The sequence below is a fragment of the Trachemys scripta genome, chromosome 23 (genome assembly GCF_013100865.1).
Source record: "Trachemys scripta elegans isolate TJP31775 chromosome 23, CAS_Tse_1.0, whole genome shotgun sequence".
NCBI classification, from domain to species: domain Eukaryota; kingdom Metazoa; phylum Chordata; order Testudines; family Emydidae; genus Trachemys; species Trachemys scripta.
The window spans coordinates 10,603,959-10,630,014 of NC_048320.1; the positions used below are offsets into that span (position 1 = coordinate 10,603,959).

The 26,056-nt window shown below is 46.9% G+C and overlaps 1 non-coding gene across 1 annotated transcript; it reads right to left on the reverse strand.

Annotated features, from left to right (window-relative positions):
• Window positions 1–10,540: 10,540 nt before the first annotated feature.
• On the reverse strand, window positions 10,541–10,613 carry LOC117869457. The gene has a single exon (XR_004643814.1). It is a non-coding gene; the product is annotated as a U7 small nuclear RNA (small nuclear RNA).
• Between the last annotated feature and the right edge of the window lie 15,443 nt (window positions 10,614–26,056).

Sequence of the window (26,056 nt, forward strand, 5' to 3'; positions counted from 1 at the left end):
AAGGTTATCAGAGTGCAAATACCTGAGGCTGGAAAGACATGTTTGAGAAAGAACAGATAACATTTTAAACATATTTATAGTCCCCATCCTTTCCAGCTTCCATACCAATTTCACCTGAACTTTCACAAGCAACAGTGTGCTTATAATAGTCAAACTGATAAAAATGGTTTATCTCCGAGCAAGAGCTTTTGTTAGAAGGTGATAGTGGTAGGACTGGGGAGTCCTACCTCTAGATGTGATTTGGCTCCCTACAACACCTTCCATCCTAAGATTTCAAAGACTTTTGCAAACATTAATTAACCAGCACAACAGCTCTGTGAAGTAGAGGTTTTATTACACATGCTACAGATGGGGAAACTGAGGCAAACAGCTGGGAAAGTGACTTGCCCTTTGCCACACAGCGAGTCAGTGGCAGAATCAGAAAGAGAACACAGGAGTCCTGGCTCCCAGAAATAACCACTAGATGATGTCACTTCTTAGCTAGATTTTTAGTTCACACTGTCCGTTTCCACAGGGAAGGGGAATAGATCAGTCTAGATAAACCAGTTTCTAAAGGGAAGAGAGGACGTCCCCATTTGTTAAATGTAAGTGAAAACCAAAAAAGCTGGAAATAAGTTCACACTAGAATCAGGTACCAAACAGCAAAGGCTGGATCTTCCAGCGAGAACTCTGTCTAAATGACACTTTCCATCTAAGCTCCCATGGGTGGGAAATGGCTTGATATGAACAATTATTTGATTACGTCAATTAAAAAAGGCAAGTTTGCAAAGTCCAGGTGGTTTTGATATGAACATTTAGTAGACGTTGGTGGGATTTTAGCCTGGTATTGGTCATGCCTGTCTATGGCAGATAATGGCACCCTCTGAATTTAGGATTACAGAGCGCAGGGCTCCAAAGATCTGCTCCCACTAGGTGTAAGCAGATCCCATCTCATGCCTCTCAAGAACAGGAAGGTGGCAAGCATAGACAGGCGGCAACTGTGTATTCAGCATGTTGGCCACCTTGGGTCAGACTCTCAGCTGGTGCAAATCAAGCATAGCTTGATTTAATTGGAGATGCACTGATTGACACCAGCTGAGGATCTGGTCCATTGAGATGATGACCTATAACACCTACATGGCGCATGGAACTGCTCTAACTTCCCCTGAGAGCCAGGCAGGGGATGTTGGACAGCCCCCAAATATGGGGTGATCGAAGCTAGCTTAAACTCACCAAGTGCAAGAATGGAGTAACTGAGACTCAGCCCTACAGGGGTTGGATTCTGATCTCACACTGGTGGAACTTCACTGATGTCATTTGCATGGGTCATGATTAACGCTGGTTTAACTGAGATGAGAACAAGGCCCACAGAATTCAGAGGAAGGAAAGACCTATCTCCCTGGGGCCAGTGCAGGACCCATCCTTACAGCATCTTCTCCACACCTTGGCCCTGCCAGTTTTTATTTGTCTCACAATATACATTTTAAAAGGTTCTGCTTCAGTCCTTTATGTACGGTCTGTGTCACCTCCACCGTTCTCCCCACTCACAGCCTACGAGCCTTGCACAGGTGGGGAGAAAGGAAAATAAACATTATCATGCAAGGGCATCAAATATTTAGCTGCAGAGGTTTCTGAGTGCGTCAGAATGAGCGGGACTGTTTAGATATCGCATGTTCTCCTGCCAGGTCAAATGAACCACTGTTGAGTAATGGCTCCCTTCCCTGAAGCACCTTTTGCCATCAGTGCATTATCACCGCTACCCTTTAACTTCCCGGCCGGCGCGACAATAGTTCCCTTAATCCAGCATCTCACCCTAAAGCTCTTTCAGCTGAGACAGAAGATTGTTTACAGAAGGCCCGCACCTGGTTTCTGTCTGGGCCACATTGGTGGGGATGAGTGATACTTCATTTATCTTGACTTCAGTTCACAGGCTGGCCTTGCTGTCAGGTGCTGTTGGCATCTGGATGTACAGCCTCCCGATAAGCATGCTTCACTCACTGGCAGAGCGACCTTCAGCCAATCAACAGGTGAGCTCTGGCCTGAGAGGTACCACCCCCTTACCCCCTCCCCACCCCCCACCATGCACTGTATGTCACAGGGGCTAATGAGAGTTTATGCAAAAGGGTCAAGTGGTTCTTGTGTTCAAGGGGCCAATAGATACTGAATATGGAGGGTGGGTGGTTTGGGTTTCTTTCTTCTTTCTAGCAAAGAAAGCAGGCCAGTGAGAGATTGGAAATTGCCGCTTTCTTGGGACCAAATTAATCCCGGGGTAACTCCAGTGGAGGGATGGATTTGATCCTTTGGTTTTTCAACTCTTCAGGATCTCAGAGAGAGATGGGGAGGGGGCCTTGGATCACTGGATTTTTTTTAACATGGAAATCTGGAGTGGTTGTTCATGAGGGCAGAGGCATAATAAATAATAATAAACCCTAGCTCTTATCACCAGTAGACCCCAAACAGCTTTACAAAGGAGGTCATTATCATTCGCCTCAGTTTACAGAGGGGGAAACTGAGGCACAGAGCGGCAAGATGACTTGCCTAAGATCACCCACCAGGCCAGCGGCAGAGCTATGACTAGAACTCAGGTCTCCTGAGTCCCAGTGTAGTGTTCAATCCACATTTTGATCAGTCTGAAGACCGAGAAGAGAAAGGGGAAACACACACACAACCTAAGAATGATAAATTCTCATGCTTCAGGTTGTAAGCTGACCCCTGACTAATGGGTGTCAGGAAGAAAGTTTCCCTATAGGGAGATTATTCCATAAATGCCACTGGGGGGTTTTGTGCACCTTTCTCTGAAGCAGCTGGTACAGGGCATTGTCAGAGACAGGATACAGGACTAGATGGGCCATTGGTCTGATCCAGGCTGGCAATTCCCGTTCCCACGACATCCTGAAACTCTTGCATCATTTCCAGCAAATCTTTGCTCCTGTCTTCGCTTTGTTGTAAGAACCCCTGCGGATGAGTGACCGTTGGGAAAATGAGTTAACATCCCCCAGTTTGTGCTGTATGTAGGATTTCCTTCTGGGGTGTAACATAGGCTTAAACAGTGGGCGACCCTTTATGTCTAAGAAAAACAAGCACGGTCATATAAACCTACAGGGCTTGATTTTCCACTCCCCTTCGCTTGTCATCCTGTACACTTCTTTAAAGCCGACATCAAGCAGATGCAACCTGCTTCCAAATCAGAAAGCTTCACTCACGCTGGTGTGGTAACATCTTTCACCTTAAGAGGCACAATGTGATGGAGAATTCGGCCCAAGGGCATTTATATGACTCAACCAGTATCTCAAATATACTTGCCTGTTTTGTCTTGTTGACTTCCCTTTTCCCAACAGTGCCCTTAGCTGTTGTGAAATCAGTTTTGAAAATGGCAAGTGTCTGATGTATTCCTTATGTTGGCCTGGCAACATTTCATAGAGAGAAAAAAATATGGATGAGAAGCGGGAAGGAAGTCCAGATTGTCTGCTTAGGTTTTCAAAAATAGGCACATAAGTAGACGCACAAGTGGTGTGAGTGCTTTAACATAGCCATCTTTCTAACTTGAAAATGAAGACTCACCTTGTTCTTAGGACACCCACGAGACGAGTCTGGGGGTCTCAACCTAGTCCTCAGCAGGCATTCATCACCCATGTCCATCTCACAATGTAATGACCCAGGGGGACGTTGGTAAGGCTCTGCTCACATGAAGCTTATTAGATAGCAGGGTCAGGATTCAGGCCCATTAGCAGAGAGATGGGAAACGGGGGCTGGACGAGTCCAGCCATGATGCTGCAGATAAAAAGTGAGGATCGCAGTCAGAGCAGGGTGGCGCAGGCCTGGAATAGCAGCAGGGGGTGTTGCAGTTCTTAGGTTTAGATTGAGATGCATTTGTAACATGGTGGGCAGGATCGAACCTGGGACCTCTGGAGCTAAATGCATGAGCCAAAAGCCACTTGGCCCTTAGCTAAGGCTGTAGCAGCCTCATTAATCTCTAAGTTGTCTCGGTGCCACTAGAGGGGACGGAGCACCCCGCCCAGGAGGTGTGTGGGTTAAACATTCACAAGTGTAATGGTGGAGTTTGCAAAGATCACATCTGTCCCTGCTTTTAGAGCTAGACTCTCTCCTTTTTCTAAGTAGTTATCCCCATCTATTAATTATTTTTAAAGAAGGGCAGCGGGATGAATCTCACTAAAAACGAGAGTCCCCTCTCAAGCGTGACACAGGTGCTCATAGGAACTCTAGCACCCACCTACCCCCTCAAAGGCCCCAGCCAAGATGAAGAGGCAACAGACAGACATTTTCTGTATCTTAGGGTTTTATACCATTGCCCATCACTGCAGTGTCGGAATCAATAGACACAGTCAAGTCCCTAGTGGGCTGTGGAATCTCCGGCGCTTCTCTCTTTATGGGCTCACAACTCTGCTTGGAAGAGGGGGTTCTGATTTTCTTTGTAAAATATTAATTTTAATAATTGTTAAACATATTAATAGTTTTCATTTTTTTTTTTGTTGGTAGAATTTTGGAGTGTCACCATTGTGAGTGTCATTCCTACGGTATATCTACACTGGAGCTGGAGGTGTAATTTCTAGCTGGGGTAGACACACCCATGCGAAGTCTGGTCAAGCAAGTGCACTAGAAATTCAGTAGGGTGACCAGGGGCTTTATCTTATATATGCAACTATTACCCCTCCTCCAAAAAAACAAGTTTCCTGATTTTTCACACTTGCTAGCTGGTCACCCTATGGTGCAACCACCCTATGGTGCAATACGCTGCTATTTTTTCGCATGCTAGTTCCATCAGAGCTAGTGGGTATGTCCACCTGAGCTGGTTATGACGCTTGTCCAGCTCCAGAGCAGACATTCCCTTCGGCTGGAAAGGCCTTTGCAAAGAGGAAGGTTTTGCATGGTTGCTCAGAGACGGTCAGAAGTTGGATTCGCCTCGTCTCCTCTGGAAGTTTGCCCCTTCCCGGCATGCTGACAGGATATAGAATTTGTTTTCAGAACACCTTACTCTGCAGACAAGGCGCAGATAAACAGCGACAGCCCCTCTTAATAAACGCAGCAACAGCTCCAGATAAACTGTCGCCACTTAGGTCAAGCCCGGCTCCAGTCTCTCCCTGACGAGGAAGTGTCTCAAAGTTTGTTGAAAACAGATTTTTCCCCCCAGCCTTCCTCCCCACCCCTTTAAAATAGAAGCCCGAGAGGCCATCCCTGCGGCTGCTTTCGAACAAAGAAACAGAGATGAAGAGGCAACTTCCACCAAGTGTATCTGTGCGGCATTAGGATTCACAGGCCGTGGCTGATCCAAACTGTGATCTCTTTCAAACGACTCAAGTTTTTAAAGTGCAAGTCAGCTCTGAAAAGTAACCCTGTAAAAATACCACCGGGGTTCCCAAGTTTATTGCCTCTCACTGACATTCAAATCAGTGAAAAGATCCCCCCCCCGGTCCACAAACTCCAGCGAGGGACACAAACTCAAGCTGTGCCTTTCTGGCTTGTCCATAACCACCAGTGGTGCAGATTCTGCAACAGGAATTTAAGTGTCTCTGGTTACCAGTCTCACCTACTATTGCAATTCCGATGCTCCTAATCGGCAATTGTGTTAAATATGTAGGAGCCGGAATAGAATCTATCTAGTTTCCCCTTAGATACAGTACCTTTGCCATGCTAAGAGGAGGAAAAATTTACCTGTTAAGTCAGCAGAGATAACTATGAATACACTTAGGGGGCAAACGCATCTCCAGTATAACTCCACTGACTTCAGCAGTTACACCAGAGATGATTTTGGCCTACAGGACAGAACCCTTGGGAAAGAAGATCTGCCTATTAGCTAAACTATTTATTAATAGTAGGCTCTGATACTGCACCCATCGCTGTGGTATGTGAGTGTTTAATACATTAAGCTATAAGCAAAGATGGAAAGAGAGTTATTATGTCCCAAGAAACTGGGAGATCCTTCAATCAAAACCCTAAGGCTTGATAATGTAATATACAAGTATGACCTTCATTGTTCATGTCCGGAATTTTTAAAGAGGCATAAGAGACAAAAATCGCTTTAAAAATCTCAGCCCATGCACCTCCACACAGCACTGGCCAAAGCGCCCAGAAATCTTTTTCCCAGCATGCTCTTTGTTCAGTATCAAGAGGAGGATCACCTGTTTTATTTTTCCAGAGTTCTGTGTTGTACTTAGATTGTAGGCGCTATCGGGCGTGGACCATCTTTGTGTTCTATGTACAGAACCCAGACAAGTGGGGTCCTGGCCCTTGGTTGGGTGTGCTACTTGCTACCACAAATTATAACTCTAATAATCACAGTAATGGTCAGGAAATTTGGAGGTGAAGTCTCCAGACATTACAGGAACTATTGTGCATTCTCTCTCTCTCTCTCTCTCTCTCTCTCACACACACACACACACACACACACACACACACACACACAAAATCTGAGCTGACCACATTTAAAATCCTCATCTGCCGGAGGAGACTCAGTGACCGGTTCTTACGTACACTAAGTCCCCTTTACATAAATTACTTTTACACCCACTTCAAGGTACCTTTGCCTAGCCGGAGCAGCATAAAAGGGTTTTCGTATAAATGAAAATCAGACCATCAGTATGAACATTAGTCTTGTCTGCAAATATTTGCCAAGCTTTTGGTTCCTTTATAACATCTGCTGACAAGAGAAACTCAGGAAGCTAAGCAGTTAAGGGTGCTTTTTTTTTTTTTTTTAGCCACATCAAGGTTCTGCTAAGCTTCCCGGTGACGGTTAAGCTTGTTGGCCATCGAGCGCGTTTCTTTCGGCATCACAAGGAAATGTGAAACTGAGCAGAGATTAAAGCGCGGGTGGATTTTTAAAAAATGCAGGTCCTGGTTTACTGCAACCTGATGGAAATTCTCCAGCGCACTGGACTTTTTTTTAGGTCAGTTTATTAAATATCTCAAGTATTCCACTTTTTTCTTTAAAGGAAACTTGCCCCATTATTCCCCACTGTTCACTAGAGCTATGCCAGTTTACACCAGCACCGGATCCGCCCATCTGAAAGGCATGGTGGTCTGTCCTGCAGGAACATGCACTTGAGAGCCATAACGTTTTACTGTCTCTGACGAACGATCAAGAGCCTAAAGCTTCTTGCACCTGTGTCCTGGCTGGGTTAGTCAGTGGTTCTCCTCCTCCTTGTATGGTTCTCCCTTTGCTTTGCTTCTCCCCGGGCTCTGATGCACTGATGTTAGCATGTTGGGGGCCAGCGTCCCTTCTTGTCTTTGGTCTCCTCCTAGCAGGGCCAAGGACGGCTTTGTGGCAGGGCCCCCCTGATAATACAAGGATAGGAGGAAGTCCCACAATCTCAATGGGGTTGCCTCCTCCCTGAAGGACAATCTTAACAGGCTCAATCATAGGTTTTGTGCAGGGCCCCAGACTTTCTCTCCTTCGCCCTGTTCTCCACCTCAGGCCCCAGATCCACAGATTTGCTGGATTCCCTGCCCATCTTTTTACCACGTAGAGAGCTGGGGGCTATTTTAAAAGTGATTCTGCTGATTACCCGACAGCTGCCTCCCTTCCCTGCTCACTACCTCCCTCCTGCTCCTCAGCTCTGCCACTGTGATTTGGCGGGTGTCTTAGTCTATGGAGAGGATGGGCGGCCATCAGCTGAGGGGCTTTCCAGAGCACCTCCAGCTGGGCGAAAGAAGAAATTACAAGGAAGGCAGGTACGTTAGAGCAGGACAGCACTGGAAACGGGGCCTGTCCTGCTAAAATCTTGCTGGTCTTTTCCTTTTCCTCTTCATCTCACAATGCAGCGCTCCTCAAGCCAGACAGTTAAGGCTGACTCTAGGCAGATGGGGGAGGGATAGCTCAGTGGTTTGAGCATTGGCCTGCTAAATCCAGGGTTGTGAGTTCAATTCTTGAGAGGGACCATTTAGGGAACTGGGGTAAAAATCTGACTGGAGATTGGTCTGGCTTTGAGCAGCAGGTTAGACTACATGACCTCCTGAGGTCCCTTCCAATGCTGATCATCTATGATTCTATGTGCCCTAGGCACTAACTCCAGGAATGCAAGGCTGTGGTCCTCTACCCCCCCATATGGCTGGGCCAGCCCTGCACCCCAGTTTTCATTAGCCACCCTGCAAGCCTAGACAACAGCTCAAAGAATCCCTGAATGTATTGCAAGCAACACAGTGACGATACAGCATTGTGGTATCAACATCTGGTGCCTGTTTTGTGATGACACAAGCATGGGGGATAAGCATAGGCTAAGTTTTCTGGCGTCCCCTCAGACGAGCATTGTGAAACAGACCCAATAATTCCAACAAGCCACCTAAGTTCTAAGACAAACCTAAAGCCGGATTATCCTGATCAAGCCCCTTTCTTTGCTCTGTGGCGTGGGTGCAAACCTAGAGCAAATGAGCATTTGCAACGCAGGGCACGACTTCAGATGACGCTTCCAGCTGGGATCATCCGAAGATGCCCTCAAGACAACTGGAACAACGGGGGTGGGATTCACCAAAGTATTTAGGCACCTAACTCCCACTGCAATACCTTAGTGACACCCCCGGGGTGCCAGACTCCCTTAAACTCTTTTGAAAATCCCAGCCACGGTGCATTTCGTCATCACCTCCTTCAGAAAAAAAAACAGGCGTTCTTGCCCCCGGTCCACCCTTCTGTCTGGTACAGAGATAATGCAAACCCAGGCCTTGCTAGTGGGTGCAGAGCTACCCAGAGGCCTTCAAAGCATGCACACTGTTTGAGTGAACCCCCTTTAGCTCCTGCCTGGAGAGGGTACATTGCTGCCAGCGACCCATCGCCAGCAATCTTGTCTCCCTCTTTGGCACAATCACCCACAATCACCCACATGAGCTGCTAGGAAGCAGGCCTCCCAGCAAACTATAAATACTCTGCTAAGGCAAAAAAAAAAAAAAAAAAACACATATCACCCGTAAATCTCCAGACGTGTTGAGTGAGACAGTGAAAAGAGGCATTAAATTAAACCAGAAAATGTATGTGTCGCTGCAGATGAGGGCTAGCCTGTCTGTCAGTCAGTCTGCTGGGTGTCTCTAGCCTTTACAAATGTTTGCTGTGGATGTCTCCTAACAGCTTTTAATTCAGAAATGGAAATGAGGCAATGGGTTCTGATTTTAAATGCCTCCGGTCTTTCAAAAGGGCGAAATCACTTTTCCCCGCACTCCTTGCTCTCTCTCTCTCTGTGTGTGTGTGTGTGTGTGTGTGTGTGTGTGTGTGTGTATACACCATCTTTCCGATTTTTTTTTTTAATTTTTTTTTTTTAAACAACGCACAAGACATTTCAGAGGTGAAACTGACCAGCTGGCACTTGATTTATGAAGTGCTGAAAAACATCTCTGGAGCTGTCACTTATCTTAAAGCTCTCCGCCTAAATAAACAAAGAGCCCCTCCCTAATTATAGTTACAGAAAGAAATACACCCCAGAGCCTAATAGCCAACGCGTCCTCTGGACAGCCAGCCCACAGCTGCACCCTAGTGGATCCACACTTGCAGCCCAGGAAGATCCTGCCAACCCAGACCTTTCCTCCACCCGCCCGAAAGAAAATCAAATCAAATCAAAAACAGCAGAGACATCTCAGTCGTTCTGACGAATTGCAGAATAAAGCATGATTCAAATGCTGGCAAAGAAACTTTGCCCTGTCACTTTCATTGTCTCCTAGCCAAACAGCTTGGTTATTGGGTTTTTTTCTGTCCCCAGGACCTTGTTAATTTTGCCACTGTTTCTTTTTTTCATTGCCCCTACTCTGGCCTCTTCTGACCTGGGGGAATTTCTGCTTCTATTTAGCACGAGTGCTATAAAAGTACAGAAGAAACTGAGTCTATCCTGATGGCTGGTTGTTCCTTAGGGCTTGGGGTGTTTTTTAAAATAATCAAATAGCTCCTGTAGCGTTGGGGTGAAAATCCACTCTAGAGGAATTCTACCAGCGATGCAGGAATAAATGGGATAAGACGAGACGAAGGCAGCAGCCTCGGTCAGTGAGAGAACAGCTCTTTCTAGAGTGGCCTTAATAAGAACCCTTTGAGATACATACAACTGAAGCAAATCTTCCAACATTTCTTCTGGGCCTGATTCTCCTCTGGCTTCTACCATCCTAAATCAGGGAAAACTCCACTGAAATAAGTAGGCCAGGTCTTCACCTGGTGCCAATTGTCATAGCTCCATTGACGTATCATGGAGTCATAGATTATGAATCCAGAAGGGTCCGTTGTACTCATCTAGTCAGACTACCTGCATAACATAGGACCGTCTGAATTGATTTCAGGGAAGCATACTGGAGTTTAGCCTATAGCCTCAGGGCCTCCCCTACAAACTCACAACCTTTGACCAGCCCTTTTCCATGTGAAGCTGATATGTCTCTGATAACATCTTATATGGTGCTTTTCACTCATAGATCTCCAAGTGCTCTACAGAAGAGGTCAGTACTATTATCTCCATTTTACAGATGGGGAAACTGAGGCACATAGAGGGGCATTGACTTGCCTAAAGTCACCTGACAGGCCAGAGCCAGGAATAGAACCCACATCTTCTGGGTTTCAGGCCAGTGTGCAAACCCAATAGGACACACTGGCTTTCAATAAGGCTGCCTGGGGAAGTGAAAAACCTGCTAGACAAATACCGGAAGAGCTGAAATCACTCAGTAACAAAGTCCGATAATTCTGTAACAACCTGAGCATTTTGGGAGTCTCCTGGCTGCTTTGGATGGCCACAAGAGACAACACCATGTGCTTTGTAGAAAACTGGAACCTTCTCCCATGCATAGAAGGATGACATATACTTTTAATTGTGATTTTTGTAGTTACTTATTTGTATCATAATGTTGCCTAAAGTCCCTAATCAGATTCAGGGCCTTGTTGTGCCCTACAAGACCCAGAGGACCCTAACACCATTTGCACATGGTATTCCACTGGAGAATGTGCATTAAAACAATGGGACCGGAGATTTTCTGCATTGTTGCTATCTGACTTGATTGGAACCAGGGCCCCGAATGGGTAGGTCCTGGTTGGTTCAGGAGACTGGTAGTGAGATAAAGAAGGCCAGTCAGAAGATTTTCCCCCTCTGGGACATTGATTCCAGTCGATCCAGATTGGTAGTGAGTCCAAGTGATGACCATCTGACCCGTGTCAGATGAAACGAACCAGTGGTCTTAATCCCGTACATTGTCAGCAATGCTCATCTTTGCCGACAAACTCAACAGAGAGGCCCAGGATAGAACAGCTCCTGGAGGCTACTCTTTCACCCAGGGCTGAGGGTGAGGTCTCTCATCACGTCATAGTTGGAGTGGATTGGCAGGGTAATGTAAGCAAACGTACGTTGCCGTTAAACTGCAGCTTTTTTGTGGTTGAGTAAAAATCTTCAGTCTCCAGCGCTGGGAATCCAGCCTTTTTCCTGGGAAGTAACTGCACCATTAAACTATTTAAAAAAAAAAAAAGATGGATCATGCCCTGGAACCATTCTTCAATGAGAGCCTTACCACTGGGCTGAATGATAGATAAACAGATCCATTACCTTAGAAGATACATGCAGGCTGGAGAATTGCCCCTAGATATTGTATAATGATAGCTATATGCCATCTTTTCCCGAGGCAGAAATACTGTGGTCTAGCAAACCTGTATTTCAGGTGTAGACTATCTGATAGCATCACTGGAATCTCTCCGTGCATCCCCATGCTCTCCTGTTACTGCTTAGCTTGAAAACACTCTTATCCAAGCCTTCATGGTCTGCTTTTAGGGCCAATCAGAAGATTTCTCTCCTCCCCCAGAAACACACACACCAACCTCCCACCCCTGTAATCTCACTTTCTCCAAACTGTATGAGTTTCAGCTCTTTGGTCTATCAACATTGCTAAGATCTTCCAGGCCTTTGATCAATTTATAGCTTCTTTGTACCTTCTCCAGAATTTGTAAATCAGATAACTCAGAATCCAACCGATAAGTGAGTGAGACCAGATGAGCCAGACTCACCAGGAAAGCACGAGAGACAGTCTTAGGGATCCCACATGCATGGAATCTGGAGGCCTGGCTGCATCAGAAGATAACCGGTGGGTTTGATTTGTTTGTTTATTTGAGCAAGAATTTTTTGTTCCAAGTATTTTCACTGATGAGCCACAATTGTATGTGTGTTTGAGGGATGGGGACAAAGGGTATTTCATGGATGTGGCGTATTTAAACCTGTTAAAATTATAGGCTGTCATTTTCAATTTCAGGGTTTTTTCCTGGTTCTGCTTGAAGGCGAGGGGACTCTATAGGGAAGTGTGCAATCTGGGCCTAGCAGCAGTCAATGTACAGACTGTCAGCTTAGAGTAAAGTAGAGTGAGTTGTGCCTCTCTGTTTTAGGGAGCAGCCTGCTTTGTTTCTCTCTGGTATGGGGTTCTTGTGGTATCATTCTGAATTCTAAGAAAGAAAGTCACATTACATTGCAAACTTCCAGAAGAAGTATTTATGTTTTTATCTAACTTCTCTGTGTGAATGGCGCAAACATCATAATGGAGATGGAATAAATTCACACCACTGCAGCATTTAGGGGATCTTGTTGTGGAATTTGGTCCCGTGGTGCTGTGGGAGAAAGAAAGAAAGTCATTGAATTCTGCAGAAGCTATTCTGCGCTCTTTTGATTGCTTCTTCCAGTAGTTGTTCACAGTCAAGTCTAGTCTACTTATTGTCGCTTAGGGGAGAGGAACGGACTGCTTCTCTTCATCCAGTTAAACAGTGGTAGAAACTGCCATAGGGTGACCAGATGTCCTGACTTTATAGGGACAGTCCTGATTTTTGGAGCTTTTTCTTACATAGGCACCTATTACCCCCAACCGCCTGTCCTGCTTTTTCACACTCGCTATCTGGTCACCCTAAACTGCTGCCAGCTGAAATCTGTGTCTGGTTTCTCCTCCAGTTGTGAGCCATCTATAGTTATGACCAGGGCTGCCCAGAGAGGAGGACAAAATTGGCCATTTGCCCCAGGCCTCCCATTTGAGAGGGCCCCCCAACTGATGGCATTGCGACCTGATGAGCAGGGTTATGCTACCCACGTTTGGCCTGGCCACCCCTCTGTCATGATGGAGGGGCTGCCAGGCCAAACGTGACTGTTGCTGTAACCCCGCACACCTGGTTGCAACACTTGGCGTAGGGAATAGAGCCCATTCCCATGGGGCAAAAGCCACCACTGAAGGGTGAGTGTGGGTGTCCATCCCCCGGTCCTTGCAGGGTCTCCCGTCTGTGGTATTTTTGGAGGGGGGGGGCTCAGTTTCAGATTTTTCTCAGGTCATCACTGATTTTGTATCTGCAATACATTGATAGCACTGAGGGAGAGCATTTAAAAGAGAACTGGATACATTCATGGTGGTTAAGTCCATTAATGGCTATTAGCCAGGATGGGTAAGGAATGGTGTCCCTAGCCTCTGTTTGTCAGAGGATGGAGATGGATGGCAGGAGAGAGATCACTTGATCAGTGCCTGTTAGGTCCACTCCTTCTGGGGCACCTGTCATTGGCCACTGTCGGTAGACAGGATACTGGGCTAGATGGACCTTTGGTCTGACCTGGTACGGCCGTTCTTATGTTCTTAACTCTGCAAGTCAGAGAAAGCTGATGTCCAGGCTGCCATCCAACGACAGTGAAAGTAGATCAGACAAGGAGGGGAAGCTCGCTGCTCCCCATGGCCACGGGGATGGGTCTTGAAGTCACATGGGGATGTGGTGTCAGGTCATCTTCTGGTGGTGGGATGAGCCATGGCGGAGGGCATGGGGATATGAGAAGAGATGTTTCTGATAGGAACCCCTGTAGGGCCTGAGGCAGCCAAGCCAGAGTGTGTGGGCACATGCTGTGCATTGGGAAGGGTCACTCCCATTTAGCTCTCATGGTCTCCCTTTCACCCCTCCTAAATTCACTCTCCCACATAAATGTGGGAAGTAGGGGTGCGGGGGCGGGTACTGCAGCACCTCCAGGTTTTATGCGGGGCCACTTGGCCCCACACCCAGGGCTCCACTCCCTGGCACGGGTCCCAGGGGCTAGCCCCCCTCACCCTCACCCTCACCTGGCTCACCCCCAGGACCCAACCCCCAGCCCCACAGTGGGGGCTGTGCTCCTGACCCCACACGTGGGGTCCCAGCTGCCAGCTCCTGCCCAGGGATTCACTCCTGGCCCCACAGTCTGCCCCAGGTGTGGCCACAGCCTCGGCCCCCTTACCCCTGTCTGGATCCCCCCCCTCCTGGAGACACAGCCCTGCGCCCAGCTTCAGCTCTGGGGGAGCGGGGGCTGGACAGGGGTAAGGGGGCTGGCTTTCAGCACCCCCACTACTAAAAATGTTCCAGCACCACTGCTCTCCCCAACCCCCACCCACAGAATGCCAAGAGGAGAGAAGGCGGTGACAAGGCCGTTCTGTTGCCCCCCACAGGGAAAGCTGACATGTGGGAGGGTCTCCTCTTCTCTTCACTTCTCCAAGGGCCTCCTTTTTTCCCACGGAGGGAAGGGAGAGCAGGTAAGAGGGAAAATCTTCAGATAAGGGACCCCCATCAGATGCTGATGATGATCTGCAGACTGGCAGGAAAGCCAGTCTCTGGACAACCTAATGAGCACAGTTGGCCTGTAGTAGGCTGCCTGGTTGGCTACACAACCTGATTGTTTGGAAGGGTCAGCAGCCCAGCTGTTAAGACCAGCAGCGGCAGTCCCGTGGCTGTGCCTGCTTGTTTCCAGCCCTGCTCCTGCCTTCGACCCAGCCTTGCTTCACTCTGGATTTCCTGGTTTTCACCCTCAACTCTGATTCCTGACCACCTGACTCCAGCTCTGACCCTTGGCTCTGGTATCTGGCCTCTAACTCCAGTCCAGACCCTGGGCTCTGACTCCTGACTCTGGTTCTTGTCCCATGGTTCAGGCACCTGGACCCTGATTTCTGGCTATTGACGCCTGCTCTGACCACTAGGCCTGACTGCCCATGCCACGGTCACTAATAATAAGACTAACTTTCAGGAGACTGTCTGGCCAAGCGTCGGCATCTCCTGCTGTTCCTTTACTTGATGAATCCTCACATCACCAGGTGGAGAGGAGGTGGGAGAAGAGCAATGGCGTACTGGTAAAAAAAAAAAAAAGAAGTGGGTAAACCAAACTAAACTCTATATTCCCCAAATGAGAAGTGGGTAAACTCAGTTCACTTGAGCTTACCCTTGACTACACTATGGGAGAAGAGGGATCAGTGCTCCCACAAACCAGGGAGAGAGAAAGGGAGATGGGGAAAATGTCCCTCGGCTTTTAGCCAAAGAGTGGGTACCATGCTCCCAATCCTTTCTCTCACTTTAACACCTGATGCTTAGCAAGGATGGAAAATGTGGAGACTACAAACTCTGGGCCAGATTCTTTACTGCCTCACACCTTGCGCGATCATTTAGCCTTGTGAAGAATAAGAATATAAGAATGGCCAGACTGGGTCAAACCAATGGTCCATCTAACCCAGTATCCTGTCTTCTGACAGTGGCCGGTGCCAGATGCTTCAGAGGGAATGAACAGAACAGGGCAATTTAATGGAGTGATCCATCCACTGTCATCCAGTCCCAGCTTCCGGCAGTCAGAGGCTTAGGGACACCCAGAGTATGGGGTTGTGTCCCAACCATCTTGGCTAATCGCCATTGATGGAATTTATCCCCCATGAAGTTATTTATGCTGACCGGATAGCACCCACTTTGCAGTGATACAAATGACAACACAAAGATTTAGGGGGGAGGTATAGCTCAGTGGTTTGAGCATTAGCCTGCTAAACCCAGGGTTGTGAGTTCAATCCTTGAGGGGGCCACTTAAGGATCTGGGGCAAAAATCTATCTGGGAATTGGTCCTGCTTTGAGCAGGGGGTTGGACTAGATGGCCTCCTGAGGTCCCTTCCAACCTTGATATTCTATGATTCTAAGATGCAAGGCAACCGGGACTCAGGCCCTGAAGTTTTCCCCTGGTATCCAGGCATTGTACAGAGATAGGAGTGCCACAGAACTCAAAACCATGGCATCTCCCTACCGTGCAAACTTTGTTCGAGGGAATGCCAAGCATTTCTCAACTTGATACCTTGGGATCCTCCCTTTAGATCAAAAGATTGTTGAGCTTTTCCAGGAGGCTGACTCAGTCACTCCATGAAATCACTAATGCAGAAAGCGCGTGTGTTGACAGGCAGTGGAGTAGCACTTTATAGACCTTCTGGCTCACTGAGAAAAACCGACAACCTTATCATCGTCCGATTCTACAGTCACTCTGGGCGAATGCGAGACCTTTCCTAGGGAGGCGGGTGTGTTAATTACGTGTTTTGCTGAGATGAAAGATCTGCATCTCTCAGTAACTTCCTTTGCATTCCTTTTGTTCTCATCTTCCCCTCCCACACATACACTAATATTTATTCATGAGGATTTTTGCTTTCAGAGACTTCAGGAGCAGCTGCTCCAGGTCTGATGGAATTCACTCAGCGGCAGAGATGTCTTTTCATCTGTTCATCGTAGCCAGCTTCACCATCAACAAGCATCTGCTCCTCTGGACAGGACTCCAATTCCAGGAGCATTCATATGCATTTTAAGGCGTGCAATGGAACACATGTGCAGCACACAGGCCAATACATAGGCACAGCTTTGCGTAGACACACACCCACATGCACAGAGCAGCTTCTTGAACCAAGATCCCGCAAGATTAACATGTATTGAGGAAGAGAAATGAGACGCCAGGACAGTACACAAACAAACACACTCAGACCCTTGGGCCAAATTCATTCTTGGTGTAACTCCAACGTTCAGATTCAGAAGTGACTTTGTTTGGGGGAGGGGTTATATGCTGGGGTGACTCAGTCTAAGTGAGTGTACATAGGTTTAAGTTACAGAAGGTGAAGGTGAGTTAGCTACCACTGCTTCATCTGACACATTCTTGCAACCTCCTGGGGGGTGCTTTTCCTCCTATATCCCATGCCCCCTTTCTGTCTCTTTGGTGTGCAAATGTCCCCTAATAATAATACCTCACTCTGATATTGTGCTTTTCATGGGTAGATCTACAAAGTGGATTAGTAGTATTACTCCCATTTTATAGATTGGGAAACAGAGGCAAGGAGAAGTGAAGTGACTTGGCAAAGATCACACAACATACCGGGGTAGAGCTAGGAAAAGAACCCAGGTCTCATGAATCCCCAACCAGTGCACTATCCACTTGACCACACTGCCTGTCTACTTAACCCCCCTTCATCAACATATTACTCACATCGTCCTTTGTGTCACTTCATTGTATCAAATCTCCCACTGTAGCAATATACTGAATATAGACAGAAGGATACATTTCCCAGATAAAAAAGAACTATATATGTTAAGAATTCCATAATGGATATGGTATATAGTTCTATCAGTGTCAAGGAATTCTATGTCTTATCCTTCAGACTCTCTTAAAGCATTGATCAGGTACAACCACAAGTGCTTTGTGGTGGAGTCCTTGGATTTTAGTATAGGCTAGTGCTTTGGGCTTTTTAATGAAATAAATGCCAAAGTGTGTGTGTTATTTAGTGACAAAAGTTGCATTTAATGCACCTGCTTTTCACATTTTTATCATAACCATTCAACTGTATTGTTAACACATTGGGATGAAACTGGAATAATCCCATTTATGCCACATTATTGCAACAAAAGGATATAGGACATGGTTAGGCACGGAATGGTTTTCCCATCCCATGAGAATTTTTCAGATTTTGAAAAAAATTTCTCATCCCAAATCAGGGCAAAATGTCAAAATCTCAACTGACAAACTAGAACAGTTTCAGTTCGGGGCAATGGAAACATTTTATTTTGATCATTTCAAAATGTCTTGTGTCAATGTTAGAAAGATCAAGTGGGTGAGGTGATATCTTGTATTGGACCAACTTCTATTGGTGAGAGAGACAAGCCTTCAAGCTACCCAGAGCTCCTCTTCCATTATGGAATTCTTAACATAGTTCTCTTTTGATAAGAGACTCCTTCCTCATAGAGTCTTTCTTAAGAGTCTGTTACATGCCCTGATTCCAGTCTCACTTACATTGGTTTTACACTTGGTGTAACTTCAAAAGCACATTACAGCTTCTTAATTTAACTGGAGGAAATATACCCTTCCCTTCAAACGCAGCACTGAGTTGGTTTACAGTAAAAATAAAAGACATTTATTAATAGTAGGACATAGGTTAAGTGATGCCAAGTAAAAGAAATAAAAGTAGAGGTGGTTACAAGCAAATAAAAAGTGAAAACATGCATCTAAAAATCTAACACAATCTAGCAAGCTACAGGCTTTCTTCAAGATGGTTTCCCTCACCAGTCATGGCTGATATTCTCTCTGTTAGGACCTTACACAGAAGCACAGGGGGCTGGTTTCCCTTGTCCTCCTAGGTGAAAGTTCTTTGCCTAAGCAGGTTTCTCACCTATATTCAGTTTTGAGAGACTTCAGTCTTCCCTTAATTGAAGGATCCATCTTCCTCCGCTTGCAAGAGCTCTGGTCCTTTGGGTCTGGGACATCAAAGATGGCTTCTGGCTGTACTTATATCTTCCAGCGTTCAGTGACCTTGTTTTCAAGAGGCAGAATGATCTCCTGCTGTTTTCCCCTCCCTGTGGGCTTTCCATCCCCCTGCTGATTTGAACATAAACGGGGTTTTCATTGTTTTTGGTCACAGCTTGCTTAATTTCATTGGCGATGGGTAGATAGCTGTGAGATTCCCTTCTGTCTGGGAGGGACCTGGTTCTCTCTTTGTTAGGGCACTGACTATAAAGCCTAATATCAATGAGTATCAGTTTTGACCTTTTCTCTTTTTTTTTTTGTTTAAATTTAGCAAAATTTCTAAATGAAAGGTCAGTTTGACTCAAAAAAATGAAACTTTCCGGTTTGAAAATGTCCGAACAGGATACATCAATCATTTCAAAACTTTTCTTCAATTTTTTTTTTTCAAGTTGGGAGAGTCCTTGAAATCTTGTTTCACAAACAAGCTTTGGTTTTGACGAATTGTCATTTGCTGGTGCCAAACCAGTTTGTCGAAAAATTCTCGACGAGCTCTACTTAAGGACCTGCTAACAGTGCGCTGTATATTGTGGTGTTCATTCTACATGCAAGAGAACCTGGAGTATGTCAACAGAAGATTTTGGGCTAAAAAGGTCAAACTTTAGCACGTAAAGTTTGGTACCATTATTTATTTATTTTGTTTAGCGGCCATCCTTTCCAATTCGACCCCAGTATGTTTGTTATTTGGGAACGCATATGGAATATAACTTTTTTTTCCTGATCTCTGACCTTTGCATTATCTAGGCATAAGCGGGGTAGGTGGAGGTTGGGGAATGAGGCTGGAGTGGCATCTGTACCAGCAGCTGTGGATTCTCAAGCACATAGTCTTCAAATGTAGGTAGTGCAGCATATGACCCATATGATATACATCTCTCTTTGGGCTTGTCTTAGAAAAGTCCTGTGGTTTCTCTGACTCCAGTGATACATTTCCAGAACCTCATGAATTTCACCTAACGCCAGGGTTTGCTTGCTTTTCCCCATGCCTTGGCTTTCCTAATTGTAGATAGTTGCATAGGATCTGATCCACTAAAAATCAATGGGGGGGTCTTTCCACTGACTTCCGTGGGATTTCAAGCCAGCTTTTAAGGCCGGAGGTTCTGAACATCCTCAACCCTCATGATGTCAGTGAGGCCTGGGGTCTCTCAGCACCCTTTGGGTAACCTAGGGAGGTTGTGGACAAATACCTGTCAGGGATGATCTAGATAATACTTAGTCCTGCCTCAGTGCAGGGGACTCGGACTGGACTAGATAACCTATCAAGGTCCCTTCCAGTCCTGCAGTTCTATGATTCTACGTCTACCCTGCATTTGGGATTCAGCCCAGGTCCACAGATTTGTGGCAGCAGGGCTCATGCTAGAAATAGCTGTGTCGATGTCACTTGGATGTTGGGACTCAGGCAGCAGCTCGGTGTCTCAGCCCCCGCCCCCCCAGATTTGAAAGTCCCAGTCCCCGCTGCAACATCTATTTTTAGCACACACACACAGGTGTGTCAACCTGGACTGGGAGGCTTGCTCGCAGGTGCGGTGCAGACATACCCTTAAAGATCAGGCCGTTATTGTGGAGTGTTGTTGAAGACAACAGCAAACCTTCCATTGATCTCAGGGGGGCAGGATCAGGGCCTGCTTTCTGCATCTAAAAGTCGTATTCTCATTAGTCTGGGCCCAAGCCCTACAGTTCAGATCCAGATTTCAACAGCCCCCTGCTTTTCATCCTCTGAAGTTATGGATCCTGGACTTTGGGTCAGCTCCTAACAAAGTCAAGGCCTAGATGTGACATTTGGATCCAGATCCTTGGTTTAAGGATCTTCTTCATATTTAGGGGTATTTGGAGTTGAAGGCCCATGTCTAGTTCCTGTATCATAACTGGTAAGGATATGATATCCCCCCCAAACACTGAAACCTCCATGGAGCAGAGTTTAAATGTCATTGATAAATGCCTCCGAGCGGAGCTGATATCCATGAATCTAGCTGCCTCTGTTCCTTTCTACTGGTTTATATGTGAGGGTTTTTTCCAGTCAGTCTGTACCAGACTAAAAGAATGTGAGATTGGGCCATATGGAACTGGACCTGAGCCTGACTGGACCTGATCTCACACACCCTGGTGTAACTGCACTGGGTTTCATTCGCCTCTCACTTACACCATTAATTTCAGTGGAGTTATTCCTCATTTACAATGGTCTGAGGGAGAGGAGAACTTCGCATATAGGGCCAGATTCTGCTGTCGGCAACACCTGTGTGAATCAGCAGTAACTCCATTGAACTCAGTACCGTTTCACTAGTAAAACTGGCCTGAGAGGATCAGGTCCTTGGATTTTAACACAGTTTTAGTCCTGTGTATACATTTATATGCACCACGTTTTTGTTGAGAAGGAAGGAATTCGCATTTGTCCAAAACCTGCATTTATCCAGGTGGAAGCACTAGACAGTATAATGTTAAGATACAGGGCTGGGAAACCAGACTCCGGCGCTCTGCCATTGTCTTGGGCTTTCTAAAGTGTTCCACATTGGCCTAACTCTGCTCCCATGTCTAGCACAGTTAGGCTAGTCTCGTCCTGTGACTCAGTTTCCCCATCGGTAACATGGGGACAATAACGCTTGTTTACTTCATGAGGGAGTTGTACAGCTTAGTGAATTACGCTTGGCTAAATGCTTTGAGATCCTTAAGAACATAAGAACGGTCATACTAGGTCAGACCAACGGTCTATCTAGCCCAAAATCCTGTCTTCCGACAGTGGCCAATGCCAGGTGCCCCAGAAGGAATGAACAGAACAGGGAATCATCAACAGATCCATCCCCTGTCACCCATTCCCAGATTCTGGCAAACAGAGGCTAGGGACATCATCCCTGCCCATCCTGGCTAATAGCCATTGATGGACCTATCCTCCATGAATTTATCTAGTTCTTTTTTGAACCCTGTATTGTCTTGGCCTTCACAACATCCTCTGGCAAGGAGTTCCACAGGTTGACTGTGTGTTGTGTGAAGAAATACTTCCTTTTGTTTGTTTTAAACTTGCTGCCTATTCATTTCATTGGGTGACCCCTTGTTCTTGTGTTAGGAAAAGGGGTAAATAACATTTCCTTATTTACTTTCTCCACACCAGTCATGATTTTATAGACCTCTTTCATATCCCCCCTTAGTTGTCTTTGGGTGAGATGTGGTCCTTGGATGAGATGTGCTGTGCAAATGCAAATAATTGATTATTATTATTTATTATTATTAAGGGGTGCCAACAGAATTTGAAGAGCAAGGACTTGACGATCCCCTGAGAGCCCTGCTAGTGACGCGGTTTCCCCCAGAACTTTTGGATCTCTATATTAGCTGCATCCAGAGGAAATCTGCAGAGTTCCAGGGCTTGTACCCTGCCTAGCCTGCTGGGCTCTCCATCTGGATGTGTCGGAGAGCATCGGGGAGCTGCAGTTCCAGAGACAGATGCAACGGAGAGGGAGCAATGCTTCACTATCCTGTCAACATGTCATTAAGGCTGTCATGAGGGTACATAGAGCAAAGAGGTGTGGGGGGAGGAGGGACAGGATGGGACAGTGAGGAGAGAGAGAAGTAGTGCGGGGTGGGGGGGAATGACAGAGCATTGGTGAGATGGAGGGGTTGGTGCCAATGCCATGTAAATCACTGCCAAGGGGAGAGCTCCATCACACACAAGGCCAGTCCTATAAATCAGCCCGCAATTAGGTGCAAAGAGAAAGCTTTAACATCCTCATCAAATTGATTCATACATCTCACGGCTCGGGACAGATGTAGACGATGTTTATGAACAACTGCAAAGCAGCCGAGGCAGCGTCAGGGGGGCAGGAGGAAAGGGGGCTGGGGAGGGAGGACTGATGGGACTGAGGATGGAAGCTCAAGCTCCCCACCTCTTCTTCCCCAGGTTCTCCTTCGTGGAAGCTGAGGTTCTCTGCCACTGATACGAGCTTCCTGGCAATGAACTAGCTAATGTTAGTACAGCAGGAGGGCAATGCAAACTCTTCTTTGTTAAGAGCATAAGAACGGCCACACTGGGTCAGACCAACGGTCCGTCTAGCCCCGTGTCCTGTCTGGGACAGTGGCCAGTGACGGGGCTTCAGAGGGAATGAACAGAACAGGGGAATATTGACTGATCCATCCCCTGTCACCCATTCCCAGCTTCTGGCAAACAGAGGCTAGGGACACCATCCCTGCCCATCCTGGCTAATAGGTTCCTGGAGGATAGGTCCATAAATGGCTATCTAGTTCTTTTTTGAACCCTGTTATAGTCTTGGCCTTCACAACATCCTCCGGCATGGAGTTCCACAGGTTGACTGTGCATTGTGTGAAGAAATACTTCCTTTGGTTTGTTTTAAACCAGCTGCCTATTCATTTAATTGGCTGACCCCCTAGTTCTTGTGGGTAGTGAAGGGGTAAATAACACTTCCCTATTCATTTTCTCCACACTGGTCAAGATTTTATAGACATCTATTATATCCCCCTTTAGTCATCTCTTTTCTAAGCTGACCAGTCCCAGACTTTTTAATCTCTCCTCATACAGAAGCTGTTCCATCCCCTCCATCATTTTTGTTGCCCTTCTCTGCACCTTGTCCAGTTCTAATAGATTTTTTGAGATGGGGTGACCAGAACTGCATTCATTGAGGGGCTGATCCATAGCCAATGGGAGTCTTTCCATGGACTTCCGTGGGTTTGGTACCAGGCCCTGTAGTGAAGCGACAACTCACTGGAGCAGCGCCTCCTGCTGGTCATCCTGGGAATTAGCTCTCCAGCTCCAGAGCGCCCTCTACTGGCCAATGTCCTGCTTGCCACTGCCCCCCCCCTCATGTCCCCCCAGACCCCAGTGCCCCTTTACCTTAGGTGTTGCCCCCTGACAGTACCTCCACTCTCTGGGTCTCCCCACACAAGGGAACCCCCAACCCACCTCAGTGACTACTGCCAGTCACCATCTAGCCCCCGCTCACTGGGGCAGACTGCATTCTCTACCACTCATCATCAGCAAGGGGGGTTTGGACCTGCTGCCGCTGCAACCCTAGTACCCTTCCCAGCCTTTACCGAGGCCTGCAGCCTGGGGGCTTTCCAGCTTGGAGCTCCCCAGCTCCTCTGGCCTTTCCCCAGCCTGCTCCACTCTAGGTACCCTATGAGCTCCCAAGCAGCCAGGCCCATTTCTTTCCACAACTAAAGAGAAACTCCAGCAGCTCACTGGCCTTTTATAGGGTCAGCTGTGGCCTGATTGGGGCGGGGCCCCAGGTGTGGATGCTTCCCTTAGCTTTAACAATCAGCCTAGCTTTAACCCCCTTTAACCAGGGAGTGGGGTGACTACCCCACTACAGGCCCCCATTCAGCATGGTTGTTGTAAGTGGCCCTTTGCAGAGGGCTGAGTGGAGGAGAGAGGTGAAGATGCTAAGAAGAGAACTGATGAAGATAAGAAAGCAAAGGGGGGGACTGAGGGCCAAGTAAGTCAGGGAGAGTTTTGCCATTCATTTGGATGGGACTATGGTTCAATCCAGGCAGTGCAGCCAGCCAGGAGGGTCAGCAACAGTGGTGGGAGAATCTTCCACTGCAGTATCAGAGTTTTGCGGGGGAAGCCCTGAAAAGGACAGGAAGGGGTGGCCAGGCCCTGTACTGCCCAGTGAACAAAGTGCTGCTATCTCATTCTATCTGGGTGAGTGAGATCTCTGAATTTGCCTCTTTATAGCCTGTCCCAGGCCGTCTGCCTGAGACATCTGTCAGCGAACGTGCCTCCACTCTGCTCATATATATTTGAACACTTCCCCCGCCCAAGGTTTTAGTTAAGCTGGGGGCAAGGCAAGTGCTGTGTATCCCATTGGAACACTGCAGTTTTCCTATTTTTAATGGTATGAAGCTCCCTCTTCTAACCCCAAAGTGTAATGCTAGGAAAGGAAACTCACTGCTCAAAGGTAACATGGCTCTGGGGGGGCTCTTTTGATGTACAGTATTTTTTTAATGCCGGCTGTTTGAAGCTGCTCAGAAATGGGGGATGGTGCATGCAGTCCCTGGGGAGTTGGATTATAATTTATTATTATTGTTATTTGTATTACAGTAGCATTGAGCCATCCCAATCAGAGACCAGGTCCCCAGGGTGCAAGGTGCTGTACAAATACAGAACAAAAAGACAGTCCTTGCCCCAAAGAGCTAACTATCTAAGGATAGCCTGGTCTACACTTAAAAATTAGACAGAGCTAGCTACGTCACTTAGGGCTGTGACAAATTTCATACCCTGTGCACTGTAGTTAGGTCAACTTAATCCCCAGTGTAGACGCGGCTAGGCTGATGGAAGCTACTGCCTCTTGGAGAGATGCATTAAGTACATCGATGGAAAAACCCCTTTCGTTGATGTAGGAAGCATCTACACTGGCACAGCCGCCCTAAGACAAGAGACAACAGGTGGAGACAGACAGACAGACGGGGGAAGCACAAGGGAACAATGAGACAATACTGGCCAGCATGACAGGCCATGGTCTTAGCACACCAGCTGTCTAGACTTTGTCAAATTAGTGGGTAGAGCGCTGGTGAGATGGTCAAAGGTGCATGATGCATACAATTTATCACATGGCTCTGCAATTTATCATTTCTCTGCGTGTGTGTGTGTGTTCACGCATACATGCATACACACACACACACACGCACACCCGTACAAACTCTAAGAATGTAGACCTGGATACACGCCTTATGGAGGTAATATTGTAAGAAAATCTGGTATACACAGCTCCTGTCCTACTTTACAAAGTAGGGAAGATAAAATTGCAGGAAACCTGCAGGGAGTTTACTGCATGGGGGAAACTCAGAGGTACCCTCTGGATTTTGGTGAGAGATTCCCTGGTGCAACAGGGGTGTGATTCCCTAGTAGAATGTGGGATCCCCTAGTCCTGCCAGGGAGTTTTGGTGAAAAGCTTGGGGCTTCAGACTGAGGTGTCCCGACTGGCATGAAAAGATACATAAACCCTCAACCACTAGGAGTCACATATATGGTGTATTTTGCATGTGTCAGGAAATAATTAAGGTGTAAACAGATTAGAAGAAACAGAGATTCTCAGGGTTTGTCAAAAATTCATGCCTTATTTCCAGTCTGAGAGAGCTTTTTTTTTAAGCCTAATGCCTAGCTCTTATTTAGTGCTTTTCATCTGAAGATTGTCATCTGCTTCACTAAAGAGATTGGTATCATTATGCTCATTTTAAAGCGAGGGAAACTGAGGCAGAGAGAGAGGTGGCATCTGGCCCACAGTCCCTGAGCAGCAGAAGCAGAAATTAAACCCACACCTCCTGAGGCCCAGTCGCCTAGCCACTAGGCCACACTGCTTCCCTTATGGTCTATAAGTTAATGGGTGGGCCCTGAATTTTGCGTGACAGGGCTCTTTGTTTCTGCATTACTGAGTATTACCGGGGGAGGGGGAGGAGTTTTGGAAAATCACCAAAACATGAATTATGTAATTTACGGCTAGTCCCTCTTCACTACAGTGTACTATTCCAAATTGGAAACAACACAGGCCTATTGATTGGCAAGAAACAGACCCCAGAAAGAAACTCCTTACAGAAAGGCTCCTTACCACCCAGGCTCTTTACCCCTGATT